General features: G+C 38.9%; 1 protein-coding gene across 2 annotated transcripts in view; it reads right to left on the reverse strand.

The window, feature by feature from the left end:
* LOC113012449 (leucine-rich repeat and fibronectin type-III domain-containing protein 2) overlaps positions 1 to 26,753 on the reverse strand; it is a 140,615-nt gene that overhangs the window by 58,333 nt on the left and 55,529 nt on the right. For both annotated transcript variants that reach the window (XM_026152663.2, XM_026152665.2), the window contains exon 2: positions 1,780 to 1,898. The gene's annotated coding sequence lies outside the window, so the exon portion shown is untranslated. The remainder of the gene's footprint in view (positions 1 to 1,779; positions 1,899 to 26,753) is intronic.

The following is a 26,753-nucleotide window of genomic DNA, read 5'->3' on the forward strand; positions in this document are numbered from 1 at the left end:
TTACTTTTATGAGTTCAGTTAAATTCACTTTAATGATATAGGTCAAATTAACAACAACAATTCCCTCAAGGCACTTTATATTGTAAGCTAAAGACCTTACAATATTAGAAAGAAACCCAGACAATCACGCAATTCCCTTTTAACAAGAAGAAAACCATCGGTAAAAGCAGGCAAAGAGAGGGGCAGCAAGCTGCCCTAATTGGTTGAGTGAGGGAAAAGAGAAGAGAACAGAGAGACGGGGCAAAATACAGACCGTGGCATAGACAGACAGAGTTTAATAATTACTAATGATTAAATACAGTAGTGTTTAAACACACGAGGAGTGAAACTGGGAGCTGGTTCCATAGTAGAGGGGCTCTATCTCCCATTCTATGTTTAGATACCTTATTGATTGAATCTTCATTTTGAACATGTTGAAAAAGTACAACAAAATAGATTTAAAAGAGACAAATGAACAAAGCAAAACAAAAGGAAAACGAGCAACCACAACTCCAAATAACGTTCATGTTCAAAAAGGAGCAGGAAGAAGCATACCTTAGCAACCATAAGTAAGACTGCAGTCTAAGAGCAAAGTGGTCTGTTAAGATACTGTGAGGATAAGATGTTTTAAGATAAGATGTGGGGCCTGATTCTTTAGGACCTTGTACGTGAGGAAAGATTTAAATTGGAATCTCAATTAAACATGGAGACAATGAAGTGAAGCTAATATGGGAGAAATATACTTGCTCTTTCTAGTCCCTGCAGTGTTCTGGATCAACTGAAGGCTTTTTGAGGAGCTTATAGCACAGCTTAATAATAATGAATTACAATAGTCCAACCTAGAATTAATAAATACATGAACTAGTTTGCAATGGAAGCTTTGCATGTAATCATTAGCTAATATTCATGTCTGGCTCTCTTCCACAGTATGCCTTTTGTCCTGGGATCGTGTGATTGTTGGCATTTTCTCTGTATTATTCTAGGGTCTTTACCTTACAATATAAAGCAGCTTGAGGTGGTTGTTATTATGACTTGCTGTGATATAAATACAATTGAATTGACAGGTCATTGAAGGTCATCATGTGGTATTTAGTGCCAATTTAGCCTCTACATAAATTCCATCCTTAGAGAACCACAAGCAAGTCTGGTGCTTTAAGCCTGTATTTGTGCATGGACACATACACAATGTAACTGTGAAACTGTTAGGAGTTGCTCACATAGTCATTTCTGTAACATGAGCTAAAGGGGTCTTGATATTATTATTGCTTTGGCACATTGGAGTGTCAAAGTGTTTAACATGACAAAATGATGCACAAAATGAAAGGGTTTTTTTTTGTTTCTTTCTTTTCCAGTTGAACTTTTACAACTCCATTTTTTGTTGAAATTAAAACACTGAAGCACCCCAGAAACTCTATCATCAATTTGCACCTCCTGGGAAAATCAAAGCTCAGTTAACATTCTGTTTTTAAGTATTTTCAAAGAAATGGTGGAAAATATGAATAACTGAAGAAATTCTGCCTATACAAAAAAATAAAAAAATAAACATGTTGGAAGAGGCTACGAGGGAGATTAATAGAAACTGAATGCAAAGCAAAAGTGAACCTCAAAGAAGGATTAATTTGATGCAGAGCTCTGAGAGTTGGCAGGGTTCAAAAGTAAATTTTTGTTGGCAACGTGTGGTTGTGGTGGGGAAATATTCTCTTCCTACTTTAAGTACAGAACTTAAGTAAACTAACAAGTTAGACTCTACCACTATAGCTTGAATGACTATACTTTCTTGTGTATTATATTTGTACTCACAGTAAAAGCATCTGTTGTGTGGTCAGGTCAGGTATCCAAACTCATATTGATTCATCTTTATTCATACAACCACTCTTCTATGTGGTTCTCAATCACATCTGTTGAGTCTGTTAGGTGACCTAAAACAGAAGGTGCACAACAAAAACCCCACTGTTAGAAATAGGCAGTTATGTTCATCTGGTCATACTAAAAACAACAACAGTAAAATAATAAAAATGCTGAATTAAGCAACAGTTTTGGTATCTGGTGCCAAAAGCACACGGTTATATTGAAAGTGCACTTTAGAGTGTAGGAGGGGCAGAAAAAAAGAAAAAAAAAACACCTTTTGCTTTCCGATTTGATGATTACATCACTCAAAGTGGATTTTTTTCAGTCTTCACAGTTAAGGGGAAACATATAAAGATGTATCTAAAAAGGTCAAACAGAGGCTGACTCAGGTCCAAGATGTTTCGGAAGAGGCCTCCCTGACCAAATCTCTTAGCTTCATAAAGGGAGGAAATGTGAATGGTGGAATAATACAGCTCTTAATAAATCTCCTCATTAAAATTCTGTGACCATGTCATAGCACATGTCCTCCCAGAGCCCACTGCAGCTTCTCATCCTAATGAGAGCAGATAAAAGCACCGAAAGTGAGGGAGAGAAAGGTAGACACAAGCTGGTTTCAGAGTGTTTATTTAGGCAAAAACTGTGTGTTCTGGCTTCAGGCTGCATCAGGTGAGGTGCACAAACAAAAAGCAATTTTGAAGTCCCATTACAATTTCTACTGTTCTTGTAGAATAATGCGTCTCTGCAAAAACAAGGCTCCTCTAAAGATCTGCATCTCTCAAGCACACGTCTTTGCCAAATCTCACTGGATGAACCAGAAGGAGCCGCAATCTTATGGCAGCGGACAAGACACACCAAATTAAATAGTGTCACTTCGATACTGGATAATAAGCACTGTGTCGCAGTAGTCGAGCATAACAAAAAAGCAGATGGCTTGATCTCTGAAAATAGCCATTCTTTACAGTATCTCCATTAAAAGCTGCCAGTAGCTCCAGAGATGTGAAGCTTCTTTAAATGGTTTGCTCACATAAAATTATGGAAAACAAATATATTCTCAACTCAGTGTAGCCATGTTGATACTTTTTAGTCTGTTCACATTTTTTTTTTATGTTTCTCCAAATGAACAGAAGTCAAAGTATTTTTATTAGAAACCAGAAATGGATACCCTAGACAATCTGCAGAGTACACAGTCTGCAGTTTTCTGATCATTCTTAGCAGGAGAAAGTACTTCTAATGACTTTGTCAGTGTCACTCAAGCTAATGGCTCATTGTGCTGCAATGTAAAACTATTACACATGTACCAATAGTAAATTAATTGTTTTGGCTTAATTCAAATGAATAAAGATACTTTAATATATCTACAAACACTGTCAATATGGGAAAAGAGGAAATAAAGTTGGATTTCAAGATCTAAGACGTCACCTGCTGCTCAGAATGGGGACACTGAAGTGGGGTCCTCATCCTTGGCACAGATAAACAGAGCGCAACTGATTACATTTCTTCACCTCTATGTCATGGTCCATCTAGACTGTGGACACTGTTTCTGACACATTTTCGCATCAAGTTTTTCAAATGATCACTTTTTCAGTGCTGTAGGGATGATACATGTCCCCACTCACTCTAACGGTGAGCCAATTTCTGCCTCCATCCCAAATAATCTGGGTCTCTATAAATTCAGATCATCTGTGTTCCATTCAGTCATAAACTATGATCTATTTAATGATAACTCATGTTAAGCCAATATGCTTTTTAAGAAAACTCATTGATAGGCATTGCAATTTTGGAATCTTTCTCCATGCACAGTGTCTGAATGTTGACTTAAGAATACTGAAACTCTTTCAGAAAATGTTGGGGTTTCTTTCCAGATTGTAGACACAGACTGAGAGTAATCAGGTGAGATTTGTATTTCCAAACATCACCAAACCTGTACACAAACCCATCAATATGTTCTCCATAATGTTTGGTGCATAGCTGCATGGATTTTCTCAGCACATCTGTCATTGTAGATTTGACACCACTGTTATGAGTGAGTGGTGCAAAAGCTCATTTTAAATGCGATTTGTGCATCTCAAGTGTCCACAGTGAGACACATCTGAACAAATCCAATTGTAATCACATTTCAAACCACCTAACCACCAAACGTGGTTTGGATCAAATGTGCAAAATGTGATTTCATGTTGCTTTTTAGTGTATAGGCCTTTCTAAAATCAATCTGGATACAATCTTGATTTGTCCAAAGTAAGAAAGGCCTAAGTAATCATTTCCACCTTTATGCAATCATTGTTTATTCCAGTGACTGGAATCTGCCTCACAGTGGAAATGTTTGCTGAATTCAATACAACTAAGAACACAAGAACACACACAACAATAATTGCTGTAACGTGTAAAATATAATGCAAAATATAAATTAACCTTTCAAGCTAACTAATCAACGACCACGACCGCATTGTTCATTAGGAAACAACAAATTCATGGGAATGTTAAGCTGCAATTCCTAATAAAAACTACAATCAGTGAAAAAAAGAGAAAACAAACTTTTCCTTTAGAGGCAAAGTGTTATGTTGTTGTGTCAAGTGAGTTCTGCCTCTGTCACGGTGACAGGCAGCAGCATATCCTCCCAAAATCCCATTGACAAGCTCTTTCTGCAATGAGAGATGTTACTAAGCCACAGAGATTTCCTGACTCCCTTGGTTGAAGCGGTTAGGTGTTGCCAAGTACACCTCTGCTTTCATTCTGGCAAAACAATATACTTAATGAGATTCCAGAGCCTGCAAGCAGTGTTCTCCATCTCTGCGTAAACCCACCTACGGCAGCCCAAGTGCCCACACTGGCTCGTGGTGGGCTTAACATTGTTCAAGTGCAAACAGGCATGGAGTTGTAAAAGTTCAACTGGAATTCAGACAGTTACAATTTCATGCTGTATAATTGAGGCGCTGCTGTTGGCATACATGTGGCGTAGGTCATCAACAGCTGTCACTCTGGATTATGGTTGATGTAAGAGAGTGAAACATGGCACACTGAAAAAATAATATTCTTTTCCTTACTTTTCCTTTTTATTTCTCAGCACCTAAAAATTGCTAGAGTGGTACAATACCTCTGCTGTGGTGGTCCCTTCCTTCATACACTCAACAAAAATATAAACGCAACACCTTTGTTACTGCTCCCATTCCCCATGGGATGGACGTAGAGACCTAAAATTCATTCCAGATACACAATATAACCATCCCTCCCAAACAGTGGTCACAAATCAGTCCAAATGTGTGGTAGTGGGCACATCTGCTATATTGAGATAATCCATCCCACCTCACAGGTGTGCCACATCAGGATGCTGATCTGACATCATGAGTAGTGCACAGGTGTACCTCAGACTGCCCACAACAAAAGGCCACCCTGGAATGTGCAGTTTTTTGCGCTATTGGGGGTCTGGGGACCCAGAACCAGTCAGTATCTGGTGTGACCACCATTTGCCTCATGCAGTGCAACACATCGTCGCATGGAGTCTATCAGATTGTCAATTGTGGCCTGTGGAATGTTGGTCCACTCCACTTCAATGGCTGTGCGAGGTTGTTGGATATTCGTGGGAACTGGTACACGCTGTCGTATACGCCGGTCAAGCACATCCCGAACATGCTCAATGGGTGACATGTCCGGTGAGTATGCTGGCCATGCAAGAACTGGGACATTCTCAGCTGCCATCTGCCCTGAACAATGTGAACCATGATTCATCCGTGAAGCGCACACCTCTCCAACGTGCCAGACGCCATCGAATGTGAGCATTTGCCCACACAAGTCTGTTACAGCGACGAGCTGGAGTCAGGTCAAGACCCCGATGAGGACGACGGGCATGCAGTTGAGCGTCCCTGAGACGGTTTCTGACAGTTTGTGCAGAAATTGTTTGGTTGTGCAAACCAATTGTTCCAGCAGCTGTCTGGGTGGCTGGTCTCAGACGATCTTGGAGGTGAACCTGCTGGATGTGGAGGTCCTGGGCTGGTGTGGTTACACGAGGTCTGCGGTTGTGAGGCCGGTTGGATGTGCTGCCATATTCTCTGAAACGCCTGTGGAGACGGCTTATGGTTGAGAAATGAACATTCAATGCACGGGCGACAGATCTGGTTTACATTCCTGCTGTCAGCATGCCAATTGCACGCTCCCTCATTGCTTGTGGCATTTGTGGCATTTTGCTGTGAGACAAAACTGCACATTCCAGGGTGGCCTTTTGTTGTGGGCAGTCTGAGGTACACCTGTGCACTACTCATGATGTCAGATCAGCATCCTGATGTGGCACACCTGTGAGGTGGGATGGATTATCTCAATATAGCAGATGTGCCCACTACCACACATTTGGACTGATTTGTGACCACTGTTTGGGAGGGATGGTTATATTGTGTATCTGGAATGAATTTTAGGTCTCTACGACCATCCCATGGAGAATGGGAGCAGTAACAAAGGTGTTGCGTTTATATTTTTGTTGAGTGTATAAAACAAGCTGCATGCAAGCAAATAAATATCAGATGCATTAGGAAAGGCAAGAGCTCATCCTGAGAACATCTGATTCAAAATTACTTTCATCAGTCATTATGCATGGTCATTTATGCCAAATGATCAAAATGGATGGATAATACTTTAATAAGAAATGAGAAATACTAAATAATATTCAAGAAATTACTTGAATAAAGAGTTTTCACTGTCAACCACAGATGTGCATCCACATCACAAATCTGTTGTACAAGCCAACATTTGAGGAGAGAGGAAGTCCTGGAAGTTTCTATTGACCTTGTTTTGTCTTTTACAAAACAAGGTCAAGCATATGCACATCTACGTGCATTCTCCTTATTCCTGATGTATTGATCTTTCAAATCACACCCAATCTCTTGCAAAGAGGCTTGTCATCAAAGCGTTGCAGATAAGCTGAGTATTCCATGACTTTACCTCTTTGAAAGAATTTGCACATGACACCTGAGCTGCAAATGAGGTCTCTCATAGATGTGAAGTCAAAAAGAATGCCACACACGTCCCTCTGCCCTGCTGTTGGCATCGTTTTGATCCAAGCGCTGGGAGAAGGGCAGGGGTGGATGGCGGGGTTGTACCTATGAATGCTAATAAATTGTGTCTTCAAAGACGTAACACTCCTCTAAAGTCACCTTAAACTCTTATACGAACAATATCTCTAGACTCAAAAGTAGGCCTGAAGATTATTTTCCATAACAGAAAGTCATTTTTACTTTACGGCACACAGTCCTGAAAAAAACAACAACAAACAAATCCTTCCATTCAACTAAATCATGAAAACATGAGAGATGTATGGTAGAGTTGAGAATGAGTGAACCTTTAGAAAAAGTTACCAAACAAACATTTTGCAATGCTTTGCTACCTCTCAACTTCATACATTCATATCCCAGCATGCAAGCTAGCACATTGTCTCACCCATTTAAATAGCTATTTTGTCATTGCCAGCACCCCAACTGTGCCATACATTATTAATATATGCATCACTTGCCTCACTTCTTTCATACTGTATGGGCATGCGTTCAGTCTTACATTACATTTAAATAAGCTCTCTGAACCACCTCTTCATTGAACCTACTGTGGTTTTACAACACTGTAGGCTCAGTGCAGGGGAGGTTAGCTTGACCTGCTGTTGGTGCTATCTTTAGCTTTGCAGCACACAAATTGTTGTTTGCCACAGAGGGCCTTTTGGTTCATAATTCATGTATTTGAGCAAAATCAGCTTGAAAGGAATTAATGCTACCTTGGCTCCAACCAGCAACCATTTATTCATTATATACATGCTTAACTGTTGAAACCAGTCTTGCTGCTTGACCTCTCAGGAGAATGCCGAGTGAGGATATGTGGAGAGTTGTGTTGTGAAGCAGCTTGTGTGGGGGATGGAGAGTGGTCACAACAAATTAGTGAAGAAAATGTATAAAATTAACTAGAAGCCTATGTGGAGAGCACATCTTCTGCAAAGGCCAATAGCCTATTTTGGAATTTTTGAAGACAGTGATCCAAAGCTGCACCCGATTTTATAGAGGCTCATTTTTGCCCATAACCCACCACGCTAGCAGATCTCAGGGAATGCAGCTTTGTACTTTTTTTTTTTTCCTCTCAATTCCTCCCCCTTGGCAGAGGAATAATCAAACATGGATTTTCAAATAACAGCAGGATGGAGTAACTTTAATGTAAAGTAGGCCTGTCTGCTCTGATCTCATAATACCAATATTTTTACCCAAGCTTTACAAATGTAACTACTATATCCTATCCCTATATGTTTATTATATGTTAATACCATATACTGCACATAATATGTGCAGCAAATACATTAAGCCTGTTGAACAGAACTCTATGACAGTGATGGTGATCTTGCAGCTCACTTGGTTTGTTGCATAGTAATCATATTCCTCATTTATGGTCTCAGTTACAAGCTTAATGTTGAATGCAACATTAAAAAGCATATGGTTCAATTAGAATCCAACACATGAAAGCTAATTCAGAGCATTAGGTGCATTCAGTTTTTAACTTGTGATATCTTGTTTTGTTTTTTTTAAGAAAGACTCAAACACAAAAGGCTTTAAATTCCATTTCTTTTACACAGTCTGTGTACATGGTGTGAAATGGTGGGAAGGAAAGTGTAATACAGTGCATTGCACACAGTTTAACATCCCAACAGGCTGATGCAGAAATGAGATTGTGGTCTCATTTGCATGGAAGAGCTATGATAAAGCTGCATATAGTAATCGCCTGTGTAAACTGGCCCTCCAGTGCTGTACACAAGATGTATGCAAAAAGCAATGGCATGTTTTAAAATCCAAAATTCTTTCTTGTTGTAAAATGTGTTTAGGAAGAGTATTGAGAGGAGGCTTTTATAAAGACGCTGCACCTCCAGCTCCTGTTTTCATTTTTGCTGTCAGGTTAAAATGCACTTGCGTCTATTAAACTCAGTGTACTGTAAATGTTAAAATGTATTAGACCCAAAATGAACTCCCAAAACAAGCTCATTTCATCTCCTGTCCTGTGCATTATCTACCCTGTTTACACTAACTGCTATTCATTTGCATACAAAAACACCAACTGACTCATTCATTTTAAACATTTCCTTCACACCAAGTTCTCAGTAAAAGAACACGAGTCCAAGCTGATGGACACATTATGCATGTAGGCACTGCAGCAGTGAAACTGCTCTCCTTTGCCAGAGGGTCATTCCTTGACGACAAAGGCTGGCATTTTCAAAGGTCAGCCCATACAGTATGAATACATGGGATCTCTCTTTCTAACCTCTGCTCGTGGCATGCAGTCTCTTTTGTTTCTTTTTCTTTTTGGCAAACAACCACTCGGTGAAAACGGCACTATGGTGTTGTTTTGACTCTTGCATTTTACGGTTTACAGAACATGCCTAAGGTATTGAAATGTACTCAGTCTGATAGCTTGTACCCTAAAAGCATCACTTGACAACCGCTTTTAAAACAGAGCTTGTTTAAAATAAACTAGGCTGTTTGAATGCCTTTCACACAGATGACGAATGCATACATTTGTCATCGAGACAGATTTTTAATTAACGTCAAGGCATTTTTATTAACAGCAAAAGCTTATTAACTGAAAGGCCATTTGTTGTCCATTAATAAAAACAGGGAATAATTAAGGTTAAGTCCTGTCAAATTTATGGATTAAATTTGAGTTGAGTAATGGGTTAGTTAAGTGCAAGTAGTTTTGTAGTCACGGCACTAACTTGTAGTTTCCAAAGCCCCAGGGTACTTTCATTGTGACGGCCATACACTACATTTATCTTCTTGTCAGAGTTAATCACAGACAGTCTAGTGAAAAAACCAAAAATGTCTCATTTAACACTTCATCGGCAGAAAACACTTTCCCTATTCGGATATCTTTTGTATTTGAGTGCCATTTCTGGTTTTGTGCTTATCAGTGTGTGTGTTTGTTAATCATGACTGAAAATATAGTAAGCATAATTTAAATCTTACTTTTGATTACCTTCAAGGCATAAGGTTTAATGCTTTAAAGTAGATGTATGACAGTTGCTTCACAACTACAAGGTTTGGAGGTGTGAATGTTATAGAACGTTATGCCCTCTGACCTGGGTGGGTTTTCTCTGGGAGCTCTAATTTCCTCCCATATTAGGTTAAATGTTGGCTAGAAGAGTGAGGTGGTGAGTCATGGAAAGCATCAGACATGCAAACACATACAAGTCAGTACTTATAACCTTTCTAACATTTTTTTTTTTTTTAACATAAACAGCTTAGTAAAATGCTTGTCTCCCAATTTAACTTTTTTCAGTATTCTGTTCGGGACCATTCTCTAAAGAACCCAGCAAAAACCATATTTGAACTGTATAAGCTTGTGTGTTTTGCTTACACTGTACAGAATGATGTGCATTAAAGAAAAGTTTCTCCATATGAATCAAGTGACAGTAACTGAAACAAAGATTTGGAAGCCTCCTCTCTAGGATGTCTTTTACAATTGTGACTTAGACACAAACTGTTACAAAAATTGATCTATGAAATATCTTTAAACAAGTTTTTAAAAGGAAAATCATCCATTCATTTTGCATCATTTCAGTGAGGATCAATACTTTTACAAAAAAATTAATCCATTACCTGATTAGAAATGCTTCACACGTATCAAATACAAATTAATATTCAAAGCAGAATATTTTTTAAGCATTTGCAAATATGCTTGGTTGAGGATCTTTAAGTACAATAATTCTGAAACTGCTTTATAATTTCAAAAACATTTGAAATGCGGTGTGTAAAGTCAAATTTTCCAGTGCTATTAATTCTGATAGTTATATTATGATTAAATTTAATAAATGGTTGCTTGGATCAAATCATCAAGTCATTAGGCCATTTCTTTGCTTTCACAATTCCCTCAGCTGTTGTAGCTTCACCTACATTTGTATCATAAAGGTTTGTAGCCACACTGGAGCTGGTCAGTGTGCCTGCATTATGCTAATAAGCAACCTCTGTATGTCACATTCTTGCACTATTGTAGGCGTTAAATGTGTGTCAAACACTCAAGCGCTAAATCCTTTATGACTTAGGAATGTCTAACAGCTATTTACAGATACATAGGTGTGTGTGTGTGTGTGTGTGTGTGTGTGTGTGTGTGTGTGTGTGTGTGTGTGTGTGTGTCTGTGTGTGTGTGTGTCTGTGTGTGTGTGTGTCTGTGTGTGTGTGTGTGTGTGTTAAAACAGATAATGGAGACCAGACTGATGGTTCATTTGTCTTTGCTGCTCTATCACTGAAACACATTCAGAGACTTTTGATTTGAGCAGTTGTGTATAGAAAAGCAGTCCAGGTACATAAGGCTTTTGGTTATGATGGCTGCACCTTTGATTGCTGTACCAGTGCTTATAACACCATCCCGAATAGTCTGGAGCTGTCAGGAGAGGACCATCACCTGTCACAGTGGATACTGGACTACCTCACTGGCCACCCACAGTATGTGAGAACACAGGGCTACATCTCTGACAGGCTGGTCTGCGGTACCAGGGCCCCGCAGAGAACTGTGCTGGCACCGTTCCTGTTCATCCTGTACACTGCAGACTTTTCTATCAACTCCCCAGGCTGCCATCTACAAAAGTTCTCTGATGACTCTGCCATAGTTGGCCTTATTACAGGTGAGAATGACTCAGAGTACACACAGTGGATTTGGGACTTTGTGGACTGGTGTCAGTGGAACCATCTCCTGATCAACTCAGAGAAAACCAAGGAGTCGGTGATGGATTTCCACAGGCGTGGATCCACCACACCGACACCAGTGGAAATCCAGAGAACTGGCATTGAGATATTGGACTCTTATAAGTACCTGGGTGTTCACCTGAACAAAAAACTGGACTGGAGTCACAACACTGATGCTCTTTACAGGAAGGGTCAAAGCAGACTCTACCTGCTGAGGAAACTGAGATGTTTTTTGACTCTGTGGCGGATTCAGGCATCTTCTATAGCGTTGTCTATTTGAACAGCAGCTTATCTAAAGCTAAGAGGAAGCAGTTGGATAAGCTCATCAGGCCAGCTCTGTCCTAGGATGGCCCCTCGACCCAGTGCAGTGCAGGTGGTAGGAGACAGAAGAACTCTGGCAAAAACAACATCACTCTTGGACAATGTCTCCCACCCCATGCATGAAGCTGTTGCAGAACTGGAGAGCTCCTTCAGTGACAGACAGCTGCATCGTGCACAAATGAGCGTTATTCCAGATCCTTCCTCCCATCAGCTGTTAGACTTTATAACCAGCAGCGCTCCCAACAAACAGAAATAGTTGTTTACATCCCTGCTGTCATTGGCACAGTTTTTCCATTTTCTGTAAAAAGCCTGTTGTTTTGTTTAAGTACAAATATACAGCACATTGTGTACATTTAAAAAAAATTCTTATGTTGAAAATTGTCCTCACTTACTGTACAGTCACTATTTTATTTTTCTGTTCTTTACTTTTGTCTGAATCTGCACATCTACCTTTGACTTTGCTGCTGGAACACTTGAATTTCCCCAATAAGGGAGAATAAAGGATATTTCTATAAAGAATATTTGTGCAACACAAACATTTTTATTTTTTTCTCCTCATTTTTGCCCACCAGACAATATGTTTTGTGTTTTCAAGTTGTCTTATCAACATTTTTCATTGCATCCTTACAGGCTCAGGAGATTAAAGGAGGAAACGACAAATTTGTTTTATCTGTCAAAGTTTCTGGGGTATACAGCAGTGAAACTTGTACTAAACTCAGGAATTGACATTGCTGATGTTGATATGACATCAACATTACTTAACGATTTCACTTTTACCAATAATTACAATTTCTTTAAGCATTTCCGCAGTCTAGAGAAAATACGGAGGCCAGACTTTTCTGTTTGCTTGTTTATATTATGTGACAGTAAATTGTTTTTGTCACCAAAGCCATTAGACTAGAGTATTATGAACTTTTCAATTCCCAATACAATTTCATAAGACCACATATAGGACCGGGAATGTAACTGAGCACATTTACTCAGGAACTCAGATTTAATGTACTTGTACTTTAGGTGTTTCCAAATATTTTGAATTCAGTTATTGTACTTTGTCCTACATGTTATTTCTGTTAAAGTCTGAGTTATTTATTTTGCAGATTACTTGCAATATTATAGATCATGCTATTGAACAATGTGTACATAGTTAAAATCAATAGCATCTACAACATTAAAGAGATATCTACATCAAAAAATTAATTATGATCCAATAATGCCATGTATGTAATTCTGAAAATTCCACATAGTAAGTAAATTAAATGTAAGTACCATGAATATATTTTGATGAAACAGCCTGTGCAGTGATTGGGTTCTTCAGTAGTTTAAAAGTTCAGCAGAACTTTTAAAGTTTTTTTTTTTCCAATTTGCAACGGAAGAGAGAAAAATTGTAATTAAAATTTTTAACTTTTAATTAATTAATTAATTATTTTTTGGGGGGAGTGATCTCCTTATTTCTTTGCAATGTCTCTTGGTGACATTTCATTAATGGAAGTTTCGAGCAGTTTAATCAAGGAGTCACTTCTTTAATACCTTCTTAAGCCCCATTTGGACAGGATTCGCAATGTAGCAAGCAATGGGGAAGAACATACTCTGCTCTTCTTTTATATATTGCTTTGTCCTAGATGGAATCTTGCAGGAATCAAGGTCAGATGCTTCTATAAATGTACTTGATGAAATCGAGTAAAATAAATAAATAAATAAATACTTCCTAGGGTCTTAGAATACTCAAGTCTAAACCTGAAATGCATATTAAAATGCTGTGTGATTGATACAGTATTCTAGTTTATTTCAAATAAATCTTAGAAGAAAGCTGCTGGAGAATCATCCTATTATCCTAGTGCTATCTGTACATAAAAAAATTACATCACAAAGAGAAACTCTACATTGTCTACATTGCTGTTTGTATAATATGGTCAAAGAAATTACCAGTACCTATGTGTAGAAAACTCATTTGATGAGCTTCTGCAGAGTTTTCTTCTGATGGCTTTCTATTTTTTTTCCAATGGTCATTTTATATAAACTCTTTATGCTGGTGTTGCCAAGCTTCAGGCATTTTTTTAAGTTTAGCAAAATCATTCCACCTTATTCAGAAAAGTTACACTTCACACAGAGAAAAAAGAGGAGAAAGAATATGACTACTAAATGAGATCTAAATTAGTCTAGCAACTTGGGAATATTAAAATAATCCACCCTCTGCTAGAGGGATAAATCCACTCTGACTAAGCATTTGACATGCAGTATTTAAAGCCCTAATGATTAAATCAATCACATGGACATGGAGCCATATAAATAAACACATCTTTCTGTACCATAAAATCCTTTTAATACTCTTGGATTTACCCAGTGACCCCATGGAAAACAGTCTTCTATACGTTGTTTAATCCTATTTATATTATAAAACTGCTAAATTAATAATAAATAATTGAGAACGCTGAGAGGCGATAAAAAAAAAAAAAGAATTGCATATGGGTTGGTTCCAAATTGTCCACCCCTTTCGTGTTTGGTCAAGCCTTCAGTGAGCTGATTTACAGGCAGAACTGAAAATTTCATTACATTAAACAAAGTTCACTGACATAAGAAGAGATGTTAATAGTAAAGTAGCCTGTAAATGACTGTACATACAAAGGTTGGGCTGTGTCGCATGTGATTAACTTATTGAAAACACCCATAAAGTATTCCATTAAAAATTCAGAATGCTGTCAGTCAGTGAAATATGACTGCATTGCCTTGCCTCCCTTTGATCAAACAGTGATGTTTGTTGATAACAAGCTGCCTTCTGTTTGCAGAGCGCTGTAAATCCAGCTGCTCATGGCAAAAAACAAGTTGCTGAAGCACAAAAATACCAGAAAACACCCCAGAGAGACATGAATGAATAAATAGGGCTGGCTCTATATTTAGCTTCAGCATCAGCATGGAGTCAGCTCTTCTGATGAGGCAAATGAAAAGTTGCTCCACATTTGCATGAGGTGGGGCTTTTGTTGTCTGGCAGTACAATATATGTGTCACCAGCTAATTAGAGGAAGAAAAACACATCCCTCTATCAATAGTTCCTTTGATCAGGAAAACATTAGAGGTTTTGTCAGTAGTCAGTCACACTAAAATAAAAAGATGTCTTTTTCTCCTTTTTTTCTATTAACTGAAACTAGAAATGAAATAGATTTGCACATTTTATGTGCAGATCTGTTCTGATTCTCTAAGTTTTAATAGACTTTAAAGAAGAAATGTCTTGCTTTGCATTAATTGGAAGCATTCATTGGATATCTTAATGACCCAGTGGCCCCTGAATGATGGTTTAACCTATGGTTGTTCCCTTTGTTCACTTCAAATGATACAATATGACAAGTTTGCCAGTATTACACCCACACTTGCCTTATACATGCTGAAGCTTCATGAAAACGCACTCATGTAGCACAAAAAGATCTAGTTGATATAAATAGAACACATGTTTTGGGTACTAAAAATCATTCCCTTCCCTACAGACTCATGCACCTGCTCTGAACTATGTCATTGCTGTGAAGGCTTGGGTTAAATATTTTGCTAAAAGGTGAATAACCCCTCTTGTCAGATATTCCCCATCATATTTCCAGCAGGGATAGACCTAATGACATGATGATCAGTATGTGTAATGTTTGCCTGTTACCCTTGTAGTAGAGGTCTGCATTCCCGCGGCTGTCCCGACCAGATTTCTTGCGGCGCGGGAATAAATTTCCAAATAAAATGCGGTAGCGGTCGGTAACTCTGGTGTAATTTGAACGGGAGCGGGCGGTCTGAAAATATAGCGTGCCCGACATTTTTTCGGAACAGCATATCTGTGATTTCCTCATTCTAATTGAGCACTGGTACAGCCAGTGCTCACGCCTGTTACACGCACTGAGCGCATGGATCAGTGCTTTTTGCACGTGCATTTTACTTGCACAGTCTGTGACTCTGTGCGCGCATCACCTGCATCAGAGCGCGCTTTACCAACATGGCAGAGCAAACTGAAGATGCAATTTCCTTGAAGGACGTTCAGCTGGGATTAGACAACGGTCAGTTTACTTTAAGGAAACCCACATCAGGCAAGTCTGATGTATGGGAGTCTTTTTCATGCGTCATAGACGCAAATGGAAAAAAATTACCCTTTGTACAATGCGATAAATGCCTCAAAGTTTTACCCTTTTGCAGTCACAAGACTGGAACCTCAGGTTTAAGGCGGCACTCATGTCCCATCACAAAGGGGCAAACAAAACTGGCATTTACTAAATCTTTGCTGGTGCCAGAGAAGTTTAAAAAAGAAACCAGAGACAAATGTGTTCAGTTTGTTTGCCAAGACATTCGACCGTATGATACCATCTCTGGAAAAGGCTTCACACAGCTGGCCCAACATTTGGTCGACACAGCAGCAAGAATAGGAAAATTCGATGTCTGTGAGATACTACCACACCCCACAACGGTGTCAAGAAATGTTGAAATGAGGGCTCAGAGTCTACGTAAACATGTTGTGGAGGAAATCACTGCAACAATATCGAAGTTTGGATGCGCTGTTACAGCAGACATATGGACAGAAACATATCGAAAAACGTCCTTTTTGTCTGCAACCATCCATTACGTTAATGAGCAATCTGAGCTACATTCAAGAGTGCTTTTTGCTGCCCCTTTTGACCCAAGCACCTCAAAGACAGGTGAAAACATTCGAAGGCACCTGCTGCAGAATCTCAGAGTGTTTGGCATTGATGCGAGAGACATGGGCAAAAAGATTATTTTTGTCACAGATCGTGGAGCCAACATGATCAGTGCCTTACGAGAATACACGAGGCTAAACTGCACAGCGCACATACTAAACGTGACTCTCTCCAGTGCGTTTGGTACTGCCATAATCGAAAAGTCTCCAGAGATCGCTAGCCTTCTGACTGATGTTAAAAAGTTGGTTACATATTTCAAACACTCAGGACAGCAGGGCAAGCTTAAAAAGTCACTGAAACAATCCATAGAGACACGATGGAACTCTAACTTTGACATGTTAAATTCTGTCTTGGAACAGTACGAAGACATTGCATCTGTGCTGACTGAGAGCAATAATTATGACAAGATCGGACGCATTAGCATCAGTACTCTTAAGTTACTAGTATCATTCCTAAAACCCTTCAAAGAGGCAACTGACGACTTGGAAACTGATAACACAGCTCCCAGTGCCTCACTTGTTCTTCCGTGGTCTGTGCGATTAATTGAGCACTGTACATCAGCCACAAAAGACCCTCTGCTCTCTGAAATTGCAACCGTCTGTGTAACACGGCTGAAAGAATTACTGTCAGCAGACAGCACGTCATCCCATTCTGTTCACATGCTTTATAAAATAGCAACCTTTCTGACACCAAATCTGCGAGGTCTGAGAATGTTAGATGAAAGAGGGCGACAGAATGTGATACAGGGAGTCAAGGAGATGATCGAAGATTTAAAGTTTGATCATGCACATGATGAGGATGTTGAACCAACACCTGCCAAAAGGCCTACTGTTCTTCATAAATTTTCAGATTGGGAGGAAGAGGAAGAATCATGTGGATCAAAATCACTAGATGTTCAGATTCAGGAGTACAGGACCATGAAACTTGAATTATCAAGTCAACAAAACATTTTGCAGTGGTGGAATTCCAACAGTTCCCAGTTCCCTGCCCTGAGCAACCTTGCAAGATTTGTCCTCTGCATCCCGGCAACGAGTGCACCTTCCGAGAGAGCATTCAGCCTTTGTGGTCGGATTTTGGAGGAGAGACGTTCAGTACTGAAACCCTCATCAGTCAGTGACATTCTTTTCCTGCATGGAAATTTAAAATAATTTGGATTTTTTAAGTAAGTTTCGTTCATTTGATTAATAGTTTATAATTTTGAGATGTCGTTTATTGTTGTATTTATATATGCATATTTTCTTTTGTAGGAGAGACCTTGAATTCGACATTGGGACATTTTTTCGTTAAACTGATAGTTTAAACAACCATTTAATTTCGCAGTGGCCAACTATTTTGTTCTTTTGTTTACAATTTTAAGTGACTTTTTTTTTTTTTCGCGACACTTTCCCTACTGTGTTGACAGAAAAATGTTACGTTTGTATTTTACATAAAAATAACAAGTAGGCCACAATGCTGTATTCGTTTTTATTTATTTTATTTTTGCAACACGTTTTCCATGTTAAAAGATAAATGTTGCATGTTGACAGATAAATGCATCTTGTTTAAGAAAAATAAATACAATCATTGCACAACCTGCAGTTTTATCTGTTATCTCTATTTTTTGGTGGTACCCCATTTAAATGTGAGATTTTGGAAACCAGATCTAAATTTAGCGGGAACGGTCGGGTCGGGTAGAAAATTATTCTAAGTGGGCAGCGGGTGAACAAAGACTGAATATACAGCGGGAGCGGTCGGGTGCGGTACAAAACCTTGCGGGAGCGGGCGGGAGTGGGACTAAAAAAACATTCCCGCGCAGACCTCTACCTTGTAGCTTTAGCCTAAAGAATTCATGCTTCCTCCTCAGCCCGTATAATGTTTTTCTTTGTATCCTTAAAAGCTCTTTAAATGCCACTCATCAAACTCCAGGCAGGCTGTCATATGCCCTGCTCTAGTGCTATCTTTAAAGCCACTCCACTAAAGGCCAGATTAATAGAACACTGATGACAAGGCCATGCTTCAAGGAGGTTCTCTTATTTCTGCAATTGAGTTCTGAGGTTTTTTTCAAGAGTCTTCAGGCTTCTTAGTCAGTTTGCTCACCTTCTTATTTAGCTTTCAAACTTGAATTATTAAGGTTTCTGTCTTCACAAAATGATGAAAACTTTAAAAATGTTTTATTCTCTTGCTCTAACACTGGAACAATTACAACTTCATCATGACTTGGACATAATGTGGGTGTGTGCCATTCTAAACTAAGTCATGTGGAAGCTTAAGCCAATCACAGACTTCCTAATTGAAGTTCCAAACTGAAGGTAATTGAAACAAACACTACAAAGCTGAAGTGCCAGAGCAAAAATGTCAGTGTTTTTTGCGAAGGAAAAACTTTGGGTTTGCTTTATGTATAACACTGAAAAATAAAATGTGTCACTTATATATGATATATGAATATCAGGTTTATATTAATAGGAAATACTGGTGTAAATCGAAATGTACAATAAAGTATGCAATAAGTAAGTCTCGTGTTTTCTGAGTTTTGTTTGAATCCTTGCATCACATCCTTGCATATTATTCTCATTAGAGTAGTTAGTCATTTTGCTGAAAAATGTCCCCTTACAGCAATATTATTAATTTGTTCAGTGCACTGCTACTTTCTACATACCATTTAATCCGGTTTAACTCAATTTGGATTGAGACGTATGAGGAATCAACTTGCAAATGTTATATATGCAATCATATAGACATTGCAGTTTTTACAATGTGGGGATTGCACAACAATGGAGACTTTTGTAAAGCTCAAGAAACAGCTGTTTGTGTACCGATGGATTGATCTTTTGGGGGCACAATTGTGTTCTGTACATTGCAGAAAGGTTTTTGTATTTATGAATCCTCTCAAGACCATGAATTTGCACAGCTTGCCATGAACCAGCTCATTCTTTTGAGGAGTGATGTTCAAATGGGATCAATACAAATCACAATTTATGTCTACTGCTAGTATATACTAATGAGCCAAAACATTATGACATTTTCTAGCTAATATTTTGGTTCCAACAATGATATAGATACATTTAATGCACAAGCATACAGCCTGTGTGAGTCTGACTTGCCACATAATTTATCACCAAATAATGTTTTGTCCCTCTTCAGATCTTCAGGCTGACTGACAGTGTCCCACAAAATAAGAAGTTTTGACGTTGCTACCCACTTATCTGATATTTTGGTCTTCATTAAAGCTGCTCATTTCCTAGTCTCTCTGTAATAAATTACTGTCTATTATAAATGAAACCCAGGCGTACACCATGTTATAATTTTATCACTTTACTTAAAAGTGGTTGGAATACAGATTTTTTTTATATGTGGTTAGGTGTAAGGATATGATGTGGATATAGGAAAGTAGTATATCTAACTATCTTGCCTAAAACCAGTGTTTCCCAAACCCTAATCATTGTTTCCTTATCCCCATCACACCACACTTTTAACCATCCTCTAGTACAACTTGGAGGTTTGCATGGTTGGATGGTTTCTACAGTCTTATCTGGACCCTAAACATATGTAATACTTAAAGGCACAAGTCCGAGTACTTAGTCTTGCACACCATTCAGGTCTTGAGAGTGTAGTGCACAGGGACAGCAGTTTGGCATGTACTGTCAAGAGCAGAAAATCAGGTCAAGTATGGGAGTTTCTAATACTGAATATTCTCAGCAGTGAGCGGATAGCATAAGCCCTAAGGGGGGAAACCTGTATCAGGCTACCCACCCTCCGAAATTGCTTATTTGATGGAAGCACTACAAATGTGTATAGCCTCCACTGAACTCATAAAAGTACTGACACAAATAATATGCAGTATCTATACAACGAACACATTTCTGGGTTTTGCTCTATTCTTCAACATCAATTTTTAGGTGATAATCAATCTTCAGGTGGTGATCCAACCTTATCTTTGTTTATTGGACTGCCCAATGCATTTCAGATTGACTTTTATAGGAAAGTTAACAGGAAGCCTTCTAAATGCATTACACAATGGCATGGTATTCATGTAAACTGCCGACAAGTCAATAAGCAATAAAGACAGTTGGGCCAGTTGGAGTTGAGGGACGATAGCAGATATAAGTTCCAGCATATGAGAAGTGTTTCACATATTAGATAGACATGAAGCTCTGAGTCATACCAGCTCTGAGAGAACAAACAGCTGTGGTTCTAATCATCACTGTCAACAGCACATCCAGGAACTGTTACTCAAAACTGAAGAGGCTGTGTAGGCTGCAGAATGTACTGTCTGTCTGTTTCTGTTTCTATTGTCGGCACAAATGTATGTTATAATGATAACTCATTTCATTTTGTTTTTTCTTGTGCCAAAGATAAAAAAACAGAAGAAAGGAATAAAAGACATTACCCATGCTGTTATACGAGAGCGTATTCAAATACAACTACTGTCAAACTAAGTCCCATTGTATGTGTTTGACAGTGACAATCACAGAAGGCTCTATTTAAAATCAAATCTGTATCTAAGAAGCCCTTGAGCTTTCAATGGGCTAAACGGCAGGTTAGGCAGACAGTGCACGTCGTAACACCATAGAAAGCTGAGAGTTTGGTTGTTTTTTTCACTTCTGGCTGACAGAAAATAGCCCAGATCCCCTTCCATTCTCAATCAATACCTTTTAATCAAGGCAGACACTTTTTCAGGTCACTGACAAGTTTTTGATGAAGAGACGTGTCTTTCGCAGGTTTTATCAGGGCCAAGGCTGAGATTTTTTTAACATCTAATTTCACATTCTGTTCAAGTCTTTAATAGGGCTTTATGATGGCTCAGAAGTGATCATCACTGTCTCATAAAATGCCCAAATACTTTTATGAGACAGTGATATCCATCTGTCTTTGTCAGAGATACTGCTACCTTATCTGCACTTGCATTTAAATAGCAACTAATAACTTAATAACTGGTTTTATTGCTTTCATATTAATATGCATGTACAGTGGGGCAAAAAAGTATTTAGTCAGCCACCGATTGTGCAAGTTCCCCCACTTAAAATGATGACAGAGGTCAGTAATTTGCACCAGAGGTACACTTCAACTGTGAGAGACAGAATGTGAAAAAAAAATCCATGAATCCACATGGTAGGATTTGTAAAGAATTTATTCGTAAATCAGGGTGGAAAATAAGTATTTGGTCAATAACAAAAATACAACTCAATACTTTGTAACATAACCTTTGTTGGCAATAACAGAGGTCAAACGTTTACTATAGGTCTTTACCAGGTTTGCACACACAGTAGCTGGTATTTTGGCCCATTCCTCCATGCAGATCTTCTCGAGAGCAGTGATGTTTTGGGGCTGTCGCCGAGCAACACGGACTTTCAACTCCCGCCACAGATTTTCTATGGGGTTGAGGTCTGGAGACTGGCTAGGCCACTCCAGGACTTTCAAATGCTTCTTACGGAGCCACTCCTTTGTTGCCCAGGCGGTGTGTTTTGGATCATTGTCATGTTGGAAGACCCAGCCTCGTTTCATCTTCAAAGTTCTCACTGATGGAAGGAGTTTTTGGCTCAAAATCTCACGATACATGGCCCCATTCATTCTGTCCTTAACACGGATCAGTCAACCTGTCCCCTTGGCAGAAAAACAGCCCCATAGCATGATGTTTCCACCCCCATGCTTCACAGTAGGTATGGTGTTCTTGGGATGCAACTCAGTATTCTTCTTCCTCCAAACACGACGAGTTGAGTTTATACCAAAAAGTTCTACTTTGGTTTCATCTGACCACATGACATTCTCCCAATCCTCTGCTGTATCATCCATGTGCTCTCTGGCAAACTTCAGACGGGCCTGGACATGCACTGGCTTCAGCAGCGGAACACGTCTGGCACTGCGGGATTTGATTCCCTGCTGTTGTAGTGTGTTACTGATGGGGACCTTTGTTACTTTGGTCCCAGCTCTCTGCAGGTCATTCACCAGGTCCCCCCGTGTGGTTCTGGGATCTTTGCTCACCGTTCTCATGATCATTTTGACCCCACGGGATGAGATCTTGCGTGGAGCCCCAGATCGAGGGAGATTATCAGTGGTCTTGTATGTCTTCCATTTTCTGATGATTGCTCCCACAGTTGATTTCTTCACACCAAGCTGCTTGCCTATTGTAGATTCACTCTTCCCAGTCTGGTGCAGGTCTACAATACTTTTCCTGGTGTCCTTCGAAAGCTCTTTGGTCTTGGCCATGGCGGAGTTTGGAGTCTGACTGTTTGAGGCTGTGGACAGGTGTCTTTTATACAGATGATGAGTTCAAACAGGTGCCATTCATACAGGTAACGAGTGGGGGACAGAAAAGCTTCTTAAAGAAGACGTTACAGGTCTGTGAGAGCCAGAGATTTTCCTTGTTTGAGGTGACCAAATACTTATTTTCCACCCTAATTTACGAATAAATTCTTTACAAATCCTACCATGTGGATTCATGGAATTTTTTTTCACATTCTGTCTCTCACAGTTGCAGTGTACCTCTGGTGCAAATTACTGACCTCTGTCATCATTTTAAGTGGGGGAACTTGCACAATCGGTGGCTGACTAAATACTTTTTTGCCCCACTGTATCTCTGATGGTTGCAGGTTATTTACAATTCAGTACCTGTGAAATTGTTCGGTTCTTCTTAAAAGTTTGCTAGGGAATGATGCAGGCTGCCAAAATCTTTAATGCTGATGTCATTCAAAGGGTGTCAGAAGACAAAATCTGATGAGAGTTGTTGCTCCTAAGTTTCTATTTGTCTTGCCCATTGTCCATAATCACCTTTCTCCTCATCTGGATGTGTGGAAATTATGATAAATATCATGTGGTGGTGTGGTGATATTACCAACTGAAATTATAAATGCTTAAAATAAGTTTTAAAGTCACTTTTAATCATGCTTTTGTTTTGGTTGGTTTTTCTAGAAAACAGCAACAACCTGGCACTGAATAAAGTTAAGGAAGGGAACATATCTATACACTAAGGACTAACTAGCTTATTGAAACCATGATAATAATCGCCATCAGGCTGGTAATCACAAAAGACATAAAATAAATAATGAAAGCAGAATCAATGCTGACAGATGTAAAATGAGAATCAAGGCAGAGTCCCAAAACAATGATGAACGGATGAAAGTGCAGTCACGACAAAATAAAATCTTACATTAAAGCAGGTGCAATTGATTCAGCTAATTAAAAGGGGCAACTCTTTGTGACTGTTTTCTCTTGTTAACAAAGACAGATATGTAACACACAGAAGTAGCTAATTTAGTCTAAACTTTTATTTCCCATGTGCCTATAATAAGGCTAATCAATTAGGAATAATGTGAATGCTCAGGAGCCAGGATGGCAAGAGATTTCACTGTTCCTCCCACTCTCCCAGCAGGGTGTGAATGCAACTCTTTAGAATTAGCATGCATAATGGCTAAATCTTTTCATTTTAATGGAGATTACTGCCATCAGTCGAATAATTGGCTCCGATGCACTAGTCACTTTTATTTAAGTCACTTTAACTAAACTACAAACTGTTGAACTAAAGAGACACAGTTTGGTGAGTCAGTGGTAAATAAATTCCAGACTTAACTACTTTGCTTAGGAGATTTTTTTTTAGGAAAAGATAATGATGACATCCTGACTATCTTTCTCTGTCTGGAAAAGCATGATGAGTCATTTATTTTGACACTTTACAAGGGCATAAGCTACACAACTGAAACAACATTATGTCAAACCCATAAGCAGCAGAAAGAGAGACATAATGGTTCTTTCCTACACAACCACCCAACAAGATTTTCATGTTTCCAAAATTAACCTAGACTTTGACAATCACATGGAACAAAAAAAATCGGTACCTATAATAGGTAGTAAAATGTTCAAGTCAGAGCTCAGTAGAAAGTCATGTTGGATTTGCAAAGGCTAAAAGAAACATGCTTTACCAACTTCACTTTCTAGATACATCAAGCAGACAATAAGAACCAATAGGTCCTGCATGATTGTGATTGTGCAACACTGGCTGCATTATTACTGGAAACCTCCCCACTGGATGTAGCTCTTTGTGCTTAGTGTAAGTAGGCCAAGGATTTATATGAAAAAGTATATATTTTTGTCCTTACTCTATAAAAGTACAACCCAAATGGCATAACAAAATCCTTAGCCAGTGAACAATTGAAGATACTTTATCACTGTCTTACTCTGTTTTCCCCCAGAACTCAGTCAGCATGAGGCCAGTTTATCTGTATCTATAAAAGAAGTCTTATTTAGCACAAAACACTGCCTACTATAGCACAAATGAAAGAATGTCTAGGTAGAAATATATGTTAGGCCCTCAGGAAACCTCTAACCATATGTCACTGTTTTGACTACAATTACACACATGAGAAACAAAACCTTAGCTGGCTTACACGTTTCTCCTAACATGTGTGGCAAGTACATGCCTTCAAACACACCCACTTATCATTTTGATTAACTAGCTAATGCTTTACTGTTCACCAACCAGGGTGGAAGTTTTGGGACAAGTTCACAAACACTTGCTGAAGGATGAAAAAACTATTCAGAGATCTCACCATCCAGACATTTTCTGATCAAAGCTCAGTCAAAGTAGGCAAAACACATTTTGCTGCACAGAAAAATCTGTTACAGTTTCATCAGCCAGTTTTTATATAATCTTCATGACTGTGGGATGTAGCAGATTTTGTTTGAATGTCAAGTTTGGTTTAGTTCTTTGAACTTAATTTGCTTGGGCAACGTTTTAAGCATATCACATATTTCCCGATATTCCTTTCACAGATCTCTTAGGAGAGGCTTCCAAACACACCCACTCTCTGAAGATATCTGCAGTGGAAACAATACATCTCGGCTTTATTTAAAAAAAAAAAAAAGAAGATCTGAGCACATCACTTCCAATGCATTACAACATGTGCCTAGCAGTATTTTCTTCCTGTCAGAGAAACCAGCTATTTCACCAACTGACAGTCATAGTTATGCTGTATTCGATGGTGCATCTAAGCAGTACAAACAGTACATGCAATGCGTATTGATGTGATGCAGTAGTAACATAGTAGTGACCTGTAATTCGTAGGACAATCACATTGTAAGCTGAAAATAGTGTACCATATGCTGGATGCAGAACATAGACTGTATATAAATAGACATAGCCACCTAGACATCATGGAGTGTTTTCTTAAGCCAAAAGCTATCATATTTGAATTAGGGCTGGAGCACAAGCTCAAATAGCAAACTGTGTGCATGCAACACAACAACACTAACACATTTTAAAAAATAAATTTAGCTAAATAGAAATTTAAAACTGCAATCAAACCTTAAATTGATAGAACAGCTTATTCTCTGCTAGACAGTGTTGCCTGTATCGGTCCTTGTGGTGGAATTGAAAAGCTCTATTATAGAAGGTGCCCTGCTGTCTGTCCAGTAAGTACTGGCGGTCAAGGATTATCCAAAAGTGTATTGAAATGTGTCTTATTTGCAGCCAGTCACAGAGCCAGCCTTCTTAATCAGTTTAGTTAGTTTGACTGTATCACCAGACCTGACGGTGCTCCCCTCTGCTCCCCCAGCTGACCACATAAATGTATACTCAAAGCTCACCACAACTGACTTATTATTATTATTAATTTTTTAGAAAATCTTCAGCAAATTGTTGCACACATTAGACGATTTCAACTTTCTTAGGAAATAGAGACTCCTATTTTTACAGATGCTTTCTTGTTTTTCCAGATCAGCAAGTTCATATGGAGACCCCATTATAGACACAGGTTGTGGAGTTGTCCGCCTCATTCTTCCCCTCATTTATACTTCCAACCATTGCAGAACTGTGCTACTGTAGGTGGCAAGTTGTAATGAAAGTCTGAGGTGTCCATGGTGTACTCACCAAAATTGAGGCACCATCTTCAACCATCTGTAGCATATAGCAAGCCACATTATTTGTTATATAATTCCATAAAAATGCTCTCAAAGGCACCAAACGCACAAATATAATCAAAAGCCCCAGCTCAGCGACTCCGATTAGTGGCAGTCAAGCTTAGCAGACGATTATCAGCTACACTAGCCTGCTGGTGCACCCGTCAATCAAAATGGCTAGGTTTCATTTTTCAGCCCCAGAAGCTGCCACTTGATTTGGCCAAGATATACTTTTTTCTTCCTCTTTTGGTGACAGGGTTATTGATAGGTTTGTAACATAAACCTATTCACTGGAATGTTCAAGACAATTCAATTGCACAGCAAAGCAAGACACGAGTAGGCAAAGTTCTTTATGTTGCTCTCGTCGGCTCCCCCCGTAACACTGCTCTTTATT

This window comes from Astatotilapia calliptera, chromosome 19 (assembly GCF_964374335.1).
Source record: "Astatotilapia calliptera chromosome 19, fAstCal68.1, whole genome shotgun sequence".
NCBI lineage: Eukaryota > Metazoa > Chordata > Actinopteri > Cichliformes > Cichlidae > Astatotilapia > Astatotilapia calliptera.